The sequence below is a fragment of the Mustelus asterias genome, chromosome 12 (genome assembly GCF_964213995.1).
Source record: "Mustelus asterias chromosome 12, sMusAst1.hap1.1, whole genome shotgun sequence".
Taxonomy (NCBI): Eukaryota; Metazoa; Chordata; class Chondrichthyes; order Carcharhiniformes; family Triakidae; genus Mustelus; species Mustelus asterias.
The window spans coordinates 110,010,865-110,026,196 of NC_135812.1; the positions used below are offsets into that span (position 1 = coordinate 110,010,865).

Here is a 15,332-nt window from a genome sequence, read left to right on the forward strand (position 1 = left end):
CTCGATTAGATTCCAGTCTGTAGCTCACTCCCGGGTATCTGTTATTCTATATATAAACCACCCCAAACCCCTCGATTAGATTCCAGTCTGTAACTCACCCCCGGGTATCTGTTATTCTATATATAAACCAACCCAAACCCCTCGATTAGATTCCAGTCTGTAACTCACCCCCAGGTATCTGTTATTCTATATATAAACCACCCCGAACCCCTCGCTTAGATACCAGCCTGTAACTCACTCCGGGGTATCTGTTATTCTATGTGATGGAGCAGTGAGACAGAAACATTAAATGAAGCAGCTTCCTGTAGTTTTAACCTCCTCATGGTTCCCACTCCAAACTGTTGCCACTTTCTCCATTTATACTCTTGATCCATCCTTAACAATTCAATTGGCTGGACAAGGTAATTGTCAAAGGTAACAAGACAGTGTTATTCCAGATGCATTTTGGTAGATCGAATGTAAGGGGGAGCTATACAATAAATGGCAGAACCATCAGGAGTATAGACACACAGAGGGACCTGGGTGTACAAGTCCACAGATCCTTAAAGGTGGCAGCACAGGTGGAGAAGGTGGTGAAGAAGGCATATGGCATGCTTGCCTTTATTGGACGGGACATAGAATATAAAAGTTGGCATATGATGTTGCAGCTGTATAGAATGATGGTTAGGCCACATTTGGAATACTGCGTCCGGTTCTGGTCGCCACACTACCAGAATGACGTGGAGGCTTTGGAGAAAGTACAGAGAAGGTTTACCAGGATGTTGCCTGGAATGGAGGGTCTTAGCTATGAGGAGAGATTGGGGAAACTGGAGTTGTTCTCCCTGGAAAGACGGAGGATGAGGGGCGACCTAATAGAGGTGTATAAAATTATGAAGGGCATAGATAGGGTGAACAGTGGGAAGCTTTTTCCCAGGTCAGAGGTGACGAACACAAGGGGTCACGGGTTCAAGGTGAGGGGGGCAAGGTTCAACACAGATGTCAGGGGGACGTATTTTACACAGAGGGTGGTGGGGGCCTGGAATGCACTGCCAAGCAAGGTGATTGAGGCGGACACGCTGGGATCGTTTAAGACTTATCTAGATAGCCACATGAACAGACTGGGAATAGAGGGATACAAATGAATGGTCTAGTTGGAGGGCCGAAGGGCCTGTTCCTGTGCTGTATTGTTCTTTGTTCAGACTCAAATCAATTCGAGAAGTTAGGTATCGTTTATGTATAGAATTATGTGGTTATTATGTATAGAATAACAGGTACCCGGGAGTGAGTTACAGACTGGAATCTAATCGAGGGGTTCGGGGTGGTTTATATAAATAGAATAACAGATCCCTGGGAGTGAGTTACAGACTGGAATCTCATCAAGGGGTTTGGGGTGGTTTATACACAGAATAACAGATACCCGGGAGTGAGTTACAGACTGGAATCTAATCGAGGGGTTCGGGGTGGTTGATATATAGAATAACAGATACCCAGGAGTGATTTACAGACTGGAATCTAATTGAGGGGTTCGGGCTGTTTGATATATAAGAACATAAGAACATAAGAAATAGGAGCAGGAGTAGGCCATCTAGCCCCTCGAGCCTGCCCCGCCATTCAATAAGATCATGGCTGATCTGACGTGGATCAGTACCACTTACCCGCCTGATCCCCATAACCCTTAATTCCCTTACCGATCAGGAATCCATCCATCCGCGCTTTAAACATATTCAGCGAGGTAGCCTCCACCACCTCAGTGGGCAGAGAATTCCAGAGATTCACCACCCTCTGGGAGAAGAAGTTCCTCCTCAACTCTGTCTTAAACCGACCCCCCTTTATTTTGAGGCTGTGTCCTCTAGTTTTAACTTCCTTACTAAGTGGAAAGAATCTCTCCGCCTCCACCCTATCCAGCCCCCGCATTATCTTATAAGTCTCCATAAGATCCCCCCTCATCCTTCTAAACTCCAACGAGTACAAACCCAATCTCCTCAGCCTCTCCTCATAATCCAAACCCCTCATCTCCGGTATCAACCTGGTGAACCTTCTCTGCACTCCCTCCAATGCCAATATATCCTTCCTCATATAAGGGGACCAATACTGCACACAGTATTCCAGCTGCGGCCTCACCAATGCCCTGTACAGGTGCATCAAGACATCCCTGTTTTTATATTCTATCCCCCTCGCGATATAGGCCAACATCCCATTTGCCTTCTTGATCACCTGTTGTACCTGCAGACTGGGCTTTTGCGTCTCATGCACAAGGACCCCCAGGTCCCTTTGCACGGTAGCATGTTTTAATTTGTTTCCATTGAGATAGTAATCCCATTTGTTATTATTTCCTCCAAAGTGTATAACCTTGCATTTATCAACGTTATACTCCATTTGCCATATCCTCGCCCACTCACTCAGCCTGTCCAAATCTCTCTGCAGATCTTCTCCGTCCTCCACACGATTCACTTTTCCACTTATCTTTGTGTCGTCTGCAAACTTCGTTACCCTACACTCCGTCCCCTCCTCCAGATCATCTATATAAATGGTAAATAGTTGCGGCCCGAGTACCGATCCCTGTGGCACACCACTAGTTACCTTCCTCCAACCGGAAAAACACCCATTTATTCCAACTCTTTGCTTCCTGTCGGATAGCCAGTCCCCAATCCACTTTAACACACTACCCCCAACTCCGTGTGCCCTAATCTTCTTCAGCAGCCTTTTATGGGGCACCTTATCAAACGCCTTTTGGAAATCCAAAAACACCGCATCCACCGGTTCTCCTCCATCAACCGCCCTAGTCACATCTTCATAAAAATCCAACATGTTCGTCAAGCACGACTTTCCCCTCATGAATCCATGCTGCGTCTGATTGATCGAACCATTTCTATCCAGATGCCCTGCTATCTCCTCTTTAATAATGGATTCCAGCATTTTCCCTACTACAGACGTTAAGCTGACCGGCCTATAGTTACCCGCCTTTTGTCTCCTTCCTTTTTTAAACAGCGGCGTAACATTAGCCGTTTTCCAATCAACCGGCACTACCCCAGAATGCAACGAGTTTTGATAAATAATCACTAACTCATCCACTATTACCTCTGACATTTCTTTCAATACCCTGGGATGCATTCCATCCGGACCCGGGGACTTGTCCACCTTCAGTCCCATTAGTCTACCCAGCACTGCCTCTCTGGTAACATTAATTGTATTAAGTATTTCTCCTGCTGCCAACCCTCTATCGTTAATATTTGGCAAACTATTTGTGTCCTCCACCGTGAAGACCAACACAAAAAACGTATTTAAAGACTCAGCCATATCCTCATTTCCCACTATTAACTCCCCCCTCTCGTCCTCCAAGGGTCCAACATTCACTCTAGCCACTCTATTCCTTTTTATATATTTATAAAAACTTTTACTATCATTTTTTATATTAATTGCTAGCCTAGCTTCATAGTCTATCCTTCCTTTCTTTATCGCTTTCTTAGTCTCTCTTTGTTGTCTCTTAAATTTTTCCCAATCACTTGTTTCTCCACTATTTTTGGCCACTCTGTACGCAGCTATTTTTATTTTAATACTCTCCTTTATTTCCTTCGTTATCCACGGCTGGTTCTCCCTTTTCTTACAATCCTTGTTTTTTGCTGGAATATATTTTTGCTGAGAACTGAAAAGGATCTTCTTAAAAATCCTCCACTGTTCCTCAGCTATCCTACCTGCCAGCCTGCTCTCCCAGTCTACCTTAGCCAATTCATCCCTCATCCTATCATATTTCCCTCTGTTCAAACAGAGGACACTGGTTTGGGACCAAACTTTCTCCTCTTCCATCTGAATCAGAAATTCGACCATATTGTGGTCACTAGACCCAAGAGGGTCCTTCACAATAAGATCCTTAATTCTACCTACCTCGTTACACAATACCAGATCCAAAATAGCTCGTTCCCTCGTCGGTTCCGTAACATGCTGTTCAAGGAAACTATCCCGACAGCATTCTAAGAACTCTTCCTCCATTCCACCCTTACCGACTTGAGTCTGCCAGTCAATGTGCATGTTGAAGTCCCCCATGATTATTGCTGTTCCGTTTTTACACGCATCCCTTATCTGCTTGTTTATAGCCCTCCCTACCTCAACATTATTATTTGGGGGCCTATATACCACACCTACTAGTGTCTTTCTCCCTCTACTATTCCTCATCTCTACCCATAATGATTCCACGTTTTGTTCCTCAGAGCCTATGTCATCCCTCAGTACTACCCTGATATTATCTCTTATTAATAGCGTGACCCCACCACCTTTTCCTTCCTGTCTATTCTTCCTAAACGCCTGATACCCCTGGATATTCATCTCCCAGTCCTGGTCACCTTTCAGCCACGTTTCTGTAATGGCCACTAGATCGTACCCACTCGTGCTGATTTGCACCATCAACTCATTTACCTTGTTCCGAATGCTTCGTGCATTCAGGCAAAGTGTCCTTATTCCAGCTTTTATCTGGACCCGCTTTGATGAGTCGCGAACACCCTCTCCCTCTACTCCCTTATCTAAATTACCGCCTTCATTCACTTGCACCCTCTCCTCTACCATTAATTTTGTAATTCCCCTTACCCTTGCACCCTCCCCCCATCAATTAGTTCCTTGATCCTAGTCAACTCTTCTAGCTCCCCTCCCCCCAACCTATCTAGTTTAAATTCTCCCCAGTAGCCTTAGCCAACCTACCGGCCAGGATATTGGTCCCCCTGTGATTCAAGTTCCACCTGTTTTTTGTATACAGATCACCCCTGCCCCTAAAGAGGTCCCAATGGTCCAGGAACCTGAATCCCTTCCCCCTGCACCAGTCCCTCAGCCACACATTCATCTTCCACCTCACTCCATTCCTGCCCTCACCTTCCCGTGGCACAGGCAGTAATCCTGAGATTACTACCTTTGCTTTCCTCTTTCTCAGCTGTCTCCCTAATTCCCTGTACTCCCTTTTCATGACCCCTTCTCCCTTCCTACCCACATCAGCGGTACCAATATGTACCGCTACCTCAGGCTCCTCTCCCTCCCACCTCAGGATTTCCGGGACGCGACTAGCGACATCCTGGATCCCGGCCCCAGGGAGGCAGACCACCATGCGAGAATCCCGCCTACCTCCGCAGAAACGCCTGTCTGTCCCCTTCACCATCGAGTCCCCGATTAATACCGCCTTCCTCCTCTTTTCCTTAGCCCTCTGAGTTACAGGGCTGGACTCCACTCCGGAGACACGGCCACTGCTGCTTCCCCAGATACAGATATCCAGGAGTTAGTTACAGACTGGAATCTAATCAAGGGGTTCGGGGTGGTTTATATAGATAGAATAACAGATCCCTGGGAATGAGTTACAGACTGGAATCTAATCGAGGGGTTCGGGGTGTTTTATATATAGAGTAACAGATATCCAGGAGTTAGTTACAGACTGGAATCTAATCGAGGGGTTCAGGGTGGTTTATATATAGAATAACAGATACCCTGGAGTGAGTGACAGACTGGAATCTAATCGAGGGGTTCGGGGTGGTTTATATAGATAGAATAACAGATCCCTGGGAATGAGTTACAGACTGGAATCTAATCGAGGGGTTCGGGGTGTTTTATATATAGAGTAACAGATATCCAGGAGTTAGTTACAGACTGGAATCTAATCGAGGGGTTCAGGGTGGTTTATATATAGAATAACAGATACCCTGGAGTGAGTTACAGACTGGAATCTAATCGAGGGGTTCGGGGTGGTTTATATATAGAATAACAGATACCCGGGAGTGAGTTACAGACTGGAATCTAATTGAGGGGTTCAGGGTGGTTTATATACAGAATAACAGATACCCGGGAGTGAGTTACAGACTGGAATCTAATTGAGGGGTTCGGGGTGGTTTATATTTAGAATAACAGATATCCAGGAGTGATTTACAGACTGGAATCTAATTGAGAGGTTCGGGGTGGTTTATATAAATAGAATAACAGATCTCCGGGAGTGAGTTACAGACTGGAATCTAATCGAGGGGTTCGGGGTGGTTTATATTTAGAATAACAGATACCCAGGAGTGATTTACAGACTGGAATCTAATCGAGGGGTTCGGGGTGGTTTATATAAATAGAATAACAGATACCCGGGAGTGAGTTACAGACTGGAATCTAATCGAATGGTTCAGGGTGGTTTATATATAGAATAACAGAGACCCTGGAGTGAGTTACAGACTGGAATCTAATCGAGGGGTTCGGGGTGGTTTATATATAGAATAACAGATACCCGGGAGTGAGTTACAGACTGGAATCTAATTGAGGGGTTCAGGGTGGTTTATATACAGAATAACAGATACCCGGGAGTGAGTTACAGACTGGAATCTAATTGAGGGGTTCGGGGTGGTTTATATTTAGAATAACAGATATCCAGGAGTGATTTACAGACTGGAATCTAATCGAGGGGTTCGGGGGGATTTATATATAGAATAACAGATACCCAGGAGTGAGTTACAGACTGGAATCTAATCGAGGGGTTTGGGGTGGTTTATATATAGAATAACAGATACCCGGGAGTGAGTTACAGACTGGAATCTAATCGAGGGGTTCGGGGTGGTTTATATATAGAATAACAGATACCCAGGAGTGAGTTACAGACTGGAATCTAATCGAGGGGTTTGGGGTGGTTTATATATAGAGTAACAGATATCCGGGAGTGAGTTACAGACTGGAATCTAATTGAGGGGTTCAGGGTGTTTTTATATCATAACAAATGATCTATGCAAGCACTTCCAGGTTTTTCAACACTCGACTCAACCTCCACATTCACCTTTTCTGCTTGAAGTAGAAGAATCCCAGCTTCTCCAATCTCTCCACATTCACCAAATTCCCTCATCCTTGACACCAATCCAATAAATCTCCCTCACACGTTCTCCATTCCATTATATCCATCCTAAAGCAGGGTGACCACAATCAACCACAACTTCAACCAAGTAAATCACAAGAATATGAAGCAAGAGAGTTGGATAAACAAGCTGGTAAAATGGGTGAAAGTGGAGAAGCAGTGGCGGACCTCGAAGGAGATATTTCATAATACTCAGCGAAGAATAAAGGACTTTTTGAGAAAATTGCATCATCAGTGGTTAACCAGGAAAGTTAAGAATAGTATTAAATTGAAGTAAAAATCTATAATGATGCAGAGATTAGTGGTAGGTCAGAAGGTTGGACAGATTTTAGGAATCAGCAAAGAATGACTGAATGAAAAGGAAAAATGAGAATTTGAGAGGAAACTATCTGGAAATGTACAAACAGGCTAGAATTTTACCACCCCGCCCGCCAAAGGAATTGGAGCGAGCGAGGGGCGGACAATGGGAAGGTCTGTTGACCTTGGGTGGAATTTTAGGGTTTCGGGACAAGCGAGGCCTTAACATCCTGCCCCAAGTGTTTTCCTGGATGTGGAAGAAGTCATCTGGGGAGGTTTACAAAAGGTGGGTAAAATAAATCTTTCTTGGAATTGGCAAACGAGCTGCAGTTGACGATACCTGAAGGGGAGAGGAACGCGGAGATAATTTCAGTGATAGCTCGGAATTTAAAATTGCCAGTAACACAGTCTGTGCTGGAATTGGCTAAACTCCAATTACAATAAAAGAGCTGGAATTACAGGCAGTTTGGCAGTCTGACAATGAATAGACAAGGAATGAGAAAGAATATCCTTGGCAGAACAAAGAGAAAAAGAAAGAGAATTGTCCTTCTACGCCCTCATCCCACCTGGATGAGGGCCTGGAAGGATGGATTAGTAAGTTTGCGGATGACACTAAAGTCGGTAGAGTTGCAGACAGTGTGGAGGGAAGTGGCAGGTTACAGAGGGACATAGATAAGCTGCAGAGCTGGGCTGAGAGGTGGCAAATGGAGTTTAATGCGGAAAAGTGTGAGATGATTCACTTTGGAAGGAGTAACAGGAATACAGAGTACTAGGCTAATGGTAAGATACTTGGTAGTGTGAATGAACAGAGGGATCTGGGTGTCCATGTGCATAGATCCCTGAAAGTTGGCACCCAGGTTGATAGGGTTGTTAAGAAGGCATACGGTGTGTTAGCTTTTATTGGTAGAGGGATTGAGTTTCGGAGCCATGAGGTCATGCTGCAACTGTACAAAACTCTGGTGCGGCCGCATTTGGAGTATTGCGTACAGTTCTGGTCACCACATTATAGGAAAGATGTGGAAGCGTTGGAAAGGGTGCAGAGGAGATTTACGAGGATGTTGCCTGGTATGGTGGGAAGATCGTATGAGGAAAGGCTGAGGGACTTGAGGTTGTTTTCGTTAGAGAGAAGAAGGTTAAGAGGTGACTTAATAGAGGCATACAAGATGATCAGAGGATTAGATAGGGTGGATAGTGAGAGCCTTTTTCCTCGGATGGTGATGGCTAGCACGAGGGGAAATAGCTTTAAATTGAGGGGTGAGAGATATAGGACAGATATTAGAGGTAGGTTCTTCACTCAGAGAGTAGTCAGGGCGTGGAATGCCCTGCCTGCAACAGTAGTGGACTCGTCAACATTAAGAGCATTCAAATGGTTATTGGATAAACAGATGGATGACATTGGAATAGTGTAGATTAGAGGGGCTTTAGATTGGTTTCACAGGTCGGCGCAACATTGAGGGCCGAAGGGCCTGTACTGCGCTGTAATGTTCTATGTTCTAATTAGAACTTCAGGAAATGGAAGACAATTAAACATAAAATATTAGAAGTGCAAATGTGTAAGACTGTGAGAGTAACAGCAAAAAGGGCAGATGATTTTGACTTAGTTCATGAAACAAAGAAAACCTCAAACTAGCACCCAGTCAGAGTGTCACTGGGTGTAGGGGGAGAGGTCAGAGTGTCACTGGGTGTAGGGGAAAGGTCAGAGTGTCACCGTGTGGGGGAGAGGTCAAAGTGTCACTGGGTGACGGGGAGAGGTCAGAGTGTCACTGGGTGTAGGGGGAGAGGTCAAAGTGTCACTGGGTGACGGGGAGAGGTCAGAGTGTCACTGGGCGTAGGGGGAGAGGTCAAAGTGTCACTGGGTGACGGGGAAAGGTCAGAGTCTCACTGGGTGTGGGGGGGAAAGGTCAGAGTCTCATTGTGTGGGGGGGAAAGGTCAGAGCGTCATTGGGTGTGGGTGGAAAGGTCAGCGTGCGTTTCTGTAAAATTTAATGAGTAGTTACATTATTTTTCAGTGGGTTTTTATTTGTACGTGTTTCCTAGCAACTTGTACTGGAAAGAAAGCCCTTGGCAGTTTAGAATCCAATTGACACTATATATTAACGTTATAAGGGCGGCACGGTAGCACAGTGGTTAGCACTGCTGCTTCACAGCTCCGGGGTCCCGGGTTCGATTCCCGTTCGGGTCACTGTCTGTGTGGAGTTTGCACATTCTCCTCGTGTCTGCGTGGGATTCCTCCGGGTGCTCCGGTTTCCTCCCACAGTCCAAAGATGTGCGGGTTAGGTTGATTGGCCCGGTTAAAAATTGCCCCTTAGAGTCCTGGGATGTGTAGGTTAGAGGGATTAGCGGGTAAATATGTCGGGGTAGGGCCTGGGTGGGATTGTGGTCGGTGCAGACTCGATGGGCCGAATGGCCTCCTTCTGCACTGTAGGGTTTCTATGATTCTATGACACGATCCAATTTGAAACACTTGGCAAGGGATTAATGTCTTCATTTTGTGACATCAATTTCCCCTTTAATAAAGGCCAATATTTCCAGCTCTGTTCTTGTATTGGAGGTTTAGAAAAGATTAACTCTCTATGGAAGAGTTACTCTCTGGAATAATCTCCCCATGTAATATTTACCCGAAAGAACATATAAACTGATGAGTTAAGAGGAGTAGGCCATTTGACCTAATCTCTCTTTAGAATAATTACCCAATAGAATAACTATCCTACAGAATAATTATCCAATAGAATAACTATCCTACAGAATAATTATCCAATGGAATAATTGGCTTCCAGTCACACAAAGGAAACGTTATAATCGGTGTAACGTGATACAGGCATTGTTCCAACTTCCTGCTCCTAACGTTGAGCCCTTTCCCTGGGAATGAGTGTCAGGCACAGCAGAATTCCCACCTTGCAATCTTAATGGATGCACAGGGAAAACTTCACTGGGGAATCCCTCCTTGGGAATCACTCATTGGGGAAATCTCTCATAGAAACTAGGAGCAGGAGGAGGCCATTCGGCCCTTCGAGCCTGCTCCACCATTCATTTTGATCATGGCTGATCTTCAAATTCAACAGCCTGATCCCCCCTTCCCTCTCATATCCCTCGATCCCTTTAGTCCCAAGAGCCATATCGAATTTCTTCTGGAAGTCAGACAACGTTTTGGCCTCGACTACATTCTGTGGGAGTGAATTCCACACATTCACCACCCTCTGGGTGAAGAAATTTCTCTTCACCTCAGTTCTAAAAGGTTTACCCCTTATCCTCAAACTATGACCCCTAGTTCTGGACTCCCCCACCATTGGGAACATTCTTTCTGAATCTATCCTGTCTAACCCTGTTAGAATTTTATAAGTTTCTATGAGATCCCCTCTCAGTTTTCTAAATTCCAGTGAATATAATCCTAACCGGCTTAGTCTCTCCTCATATGACAGACTTGCCATCCCAGGAATCCGCCTGGTAAACCTTCGCTGTACTCCCTCTATAGCAAGGACATCCTTCCTCAGACAAGGGCACCAAAACTGTACACAATACTCCAGGTGTGGCCTCACCAACGCCCTACACAATTGCAGCAAAACACCCCAATCTCTATACTCAAATCCTCTCGCTATGAAGGCCAACATACCATTTGCCTTCTTTACTGCCTGTTGTACCTGCGCGCTTACTTTCAGCGACTGATGCACGAGGACCCGAAGGTCTCGCTGAGTATCCACCTCTCTCAATTTACACCCATTCAAGTAATAATCTGTCTTCCTATTATTGCTACCAAAGTGGATAACGTCACATTTATCCACATTATGCTGCATCTGCCACACACTCAGCCTGTCCAAATCACGCTGAAGCATCTCTGCATCCTCCTCACAGCTCACCCTGCCACCCAACTTTGTATCATCTGGAAATTTGGAGATAATACATTCAGTTCCCTCTTCCAAATCATTAATATTATAATGTGAACAGTTGGGGCCCCACTAGTCACTGACTGCCAATCAGAAAAAGACCCATTTATTCCAACTTTTTGCTTCCTATCTGCTAACCAGCTTTCTATCCATCTCAAGACATTACCTGCAATCCCATGTGCTTTAACTTTACATTGTAGTCTGTTATGTGAGACCTTGTCGAAAGCCTTCTGAAAGTCTAAATAAACCACATCCACTGGTTCTCCTCGGTCAACTAGTTATATCCTCAAAAACATTCCAATAGAGTCATAGAGTCATAGAGGTTTACAGCATGGAAACAGGCCCTTCGGCCCAACTTGTCCATGCCACCCTTTTTTTTAAATCTCCGAAGCTACTCCCAATTGCCCGCATTTGGCCCATATCCCTCCATACCCATTTTACCCATGTAACTGTCTAAATGCTTTTTAAAAGACAAAATTGTACCAGCTGCGATGGGTGGGGGGAGGGAGGGGGGCCTACTGTGCACTCTGCGTGCAATGGGTGGGAGGGAGGAAGGTGTGATTGGTCTGGGCAGTTGTGGGGGGGGCGGTAGGCAGCGGGGGCTACATTTTCGGGCAGTGTAGGGCTCACAATCGGCCGCGGGCCCCTGCGATTGCAGGGATGGTTTGGTTTGGGCTGGCTCCAACAGCAGGGGCCTGACAGCTCTCACTCTCTTTGTCAGGCCTCTGCTGTGGGAATTGCGCATGTACAGACACAGAGGTCTGCATAGGTGCAATAGCTCCCTCTGCTGCTGGCTGACAAGTTTAGACCTGCCCACTGTCTCGAGCCCATTTTTTAATGCACTTTGTGCACAAGAGTGGGAGTAAAAACCTGCCCAGAAAATGGACCTGTAACTCTCCCATTTTCACACTAGCTGGAAATTTAGAATTTTTCTCGTAAATTTCCACCCAATGTTTCTAAAGTCCATTTTTGTTTTAAACAGAGTCTCAGATCCACAGTCAGAACAGATTCCCAGCAGAAGAAGTAAGTACAGTTATGAAACTTTCATAAGAAAAGGCTGAACTATTTTTTGGCGGGAGGACAGTTTATCTCTTTATTCCATCCTTCCCCCTTTCTCCCCCTCCATTCCTGGTGTCGTTCTCACAGCGAACTCGCATTTCACCTCTGCTTCACTGAGCTGGTTTTTCTAAGGAAGTCTTGAATAAGGTTGACAAAAAACTGTGTGCAGACTTTGTCTCGATGGACTTCCAGAACGAGCTGGATTTTCACAGTGACTTCATTGCGGTATTAATGTAAGCTGGCTTGTGACACGAATGAATGAACTTTAAGCTTTAAACAGGATAAAGTTCCACACCAATGTTTATTTCTAAAATGTGGATGAGGTCATGTGGTCATCTTTAGACAGGGAGAAGAGGAGAGTGAGATTGAATGAAGGATCTGATTGGCGGAATGTAACCAGTGACATTCCGCAGGGATCTATTCTGGGACCTGTTTTCACCGTGTTTAGTATTTTCACTGCATTGACCCAGTTCAATGTGAGCAAGTGTGAGGCTATCTGTTGTAGATTAGAGAAAGATACATTGAAATATTTCCAAAGCACTGAGGGACTGGGAACTGAAGCAAAGTAATTTTGGGATCCATCTACCCAAACGCACAGGTACCGAAGTTATCAAAAAGGCTGAAGGAGTTTTGGACTTTTTCACGGCGGTTAGAGTTCAATTCCCCAAGGTGGGCCAGCCTCAAAGAGAGTGCAGCACCGATTCACCAGGATGATACTGGGACTCAGACGGTTAAATCATGAGGACAGGTTGTAGAGATTTAGCTTCAACTCACTTGAGATGATAAGGTTGAGCGATGATCGAATTAAGGTGTTTAAAATGATAAAGAAATTCAATGGGATCAATACAGAGAAACGTCCTCACTGCTGGAAAATCAATAACTGAGGATGTAAGCTTGAACGGACGTGTGAAAAGCTTGAACGGACGTGTGAATGAAGAAGAAATTCAGAATGAACATTTTTGCAGGGAAATGGTGACCATCTGGAACCAAAGACTCTGGGCCACGCTGTGTGTTAATTGGAACTTACAAGGCCAAAGGTTGGGTGAAGGGATTGAGAGATAGAAATTAAAGTGAGTGTAATGTAGTTGGGGAGCAGAGACACAGATTTGAGTGGGATAGACAGAGGGTCAAAGAACAATCTTGTAAATGCATTTCATAAACCTTCCAAAACTGCAACACTGAATATTGGTACAGGAGCAATGTGGGTCAGGGTGTGGGTCGGGATGTGGGTCAGGGTGTGGGTCAGTATGTGGGAGGATCAGTGTTTGGAAGGGTCAATCTGAGGAAGGGACATTGGTAGGGTCAACATGGGAAAGGGACAGTGTGAGGGTGAATCAGTGTAGGAGGGTTAATGAGGGAAAGGATCAGTGCATGGGATATACACAGTGACTGCAATTAATATACACAGGGGATGCTATTGTCTATAATATACACAGGGGCTGTAATTGTCTATAAAATACACAGGGGCTGCTATTCTCTATAATATACACAGGGGCTGCTATGCTCTGTAATATACACAGGGGTTGCTATTATCTGTAATATACACAGGGGCCGCTATTCTCTGTAATATACACAGGGGTTGCTATTATCTGTAATATACACAGGGGTTGCTATTATCTGTACAAAGAACAAAGAACAAAGAACAGTACAGCACAGGAAACAGGCCCTTCGGCCCTCCAAGCCTGTGCCGCTCCTTGGTCCAACTAGACCAATCGTTTGTATCCCTCCATTCCCAGGCTGCTCATGTGACTATCCAGGTAATTCTTAAACGATGTCAGCGTGCCTGCCTCCACCACCCTACTTGGCAGCGCATTCCAGGCCCCCACCACCCTCTGTGTAAAAAACGTCCCTCTGATGTCTGAGTTATACTTCGCCCCTCTCAGCTTGAGCCCGTGACCCCTCGTGATCGTCACCTCCGACCTGGGAAAAAGCTTCCCATTGTTCACCCTATCTATACCCTTCATAATCTTGTATACCTCTATTAGATCTCCCCTCATTCTCCGTCTTTCCAAGGAGAACAACCCCAGTCTACCCAATCTCTCCTCATAGCTAAGACCCTCCATACCAGGCAACATCCTGGTAAACCTTCTCTGCACTCTCTCCAATGCCTCCACGTCCTTCTGGTAGTGCGGCGACCAGAACTGGACGCAGTACTCCAAATGTGGCCTAACCAGCGTTCTATACAGCTGCATCATCAGACTCCAGCTTTTATACTCTATACCCCGTCCTATAAAGGCAAGCATACCATATGCCTTCTTCACCACCTTCTCCACCTGTGTTGCCACCTTCAAGGATTTGTGGACTTGCACACCTAGGTCCCTCTGTGTTTCTATACTCCTGATGACTCTGCCATTTATTGTATAACTCCTCCCTACATTATTTCTTCCAAAATGCATCACTTCACATTTATCCAGATTAAACTCCATCTGCCACCTCTCCGCCCAATTTTCCAGCCTATCTATATCCTGCTGTATTGCCCGACAATGCTCTTCGCTATCCGCAATTCCAGCCATCTTCGTGTCATCCGCAAACTTGCTGATTACACCAGTTACACCTTCTTCCAAATCATTTATATATATCACAAATAGCAGAGGTCCCAGTACAGAGCCCTGCGGAACACCACTGGTCACAGACCTCCAGCCGGAAAAAGACCCTTCGACCACTACCCTCTGTCTCCTATGGCCAAGCGAATTCTCCACCCATCGAGCCACTTCTCCTTGTATCCCATGAGCCTTAACCTTCTTAACCAACCTGCCATGTGGGACTTTGTCAAATGCCTTACTGAAATCCATATAGACGACATCCACGGCCCTTCCTTCATCAACCGTTTTTGTCACTTCCTCAAAAAACTCCACCAAATTTGTAAGGCACGACCTCCCTCTTACAAAACCATGCTGTCTGTCACTAATGAGATTGTTTCGTTCTAAATGCACATAAATCCTGTCTCTAAGATGTGTAATATACACAGGGGCTGCTATTCTCTATAATATACACAGGGGCTGCTATTCTCTATAATATACACAGGGGCTGCTATTCTCTATAATATACACAGAGGCTGCTATTCTCTGTAATATACACAGGGGCTGCTATTCTCTGTAATATACACAGGGACTGCTATTCTCTGTAATATACACAGGGACTGCTATTCTCTATAATATACACAGGGACTGCTATTCTCTATAATATACACAGGGACTGCTATTCTCTGTAATATACACAGGGACTGCTATTCTCTATAATATACACAGGGACTGCTATTCTCTGTA

The 15,332-nt window shown here is 45.3% G+C and overlaps 1 protein-coding gene across 1 annotated transcript in view; it reads left to right on the forward strand.

The window, feature by feature from the left end:
* LOC144501850 (ankyrin repeat and fibronectin type-III domain-containing protein 1-like) overlaps positions 1-15,332 on the forward strand; it is a 157,542-nt gene that overhangs the window by 24,894 nt on the left and 117,316 nt on the right. Inside the window, exon 2 of the mRNA XM_078225896.1 lies at positions 11,990-12,030. The gene's annotated coding sequence lies outside the window, so the exon portion shown is untranslated. The remainder of the gene's footprint in view (positions 1-11,989; positions 12,031-15,332) is intronic.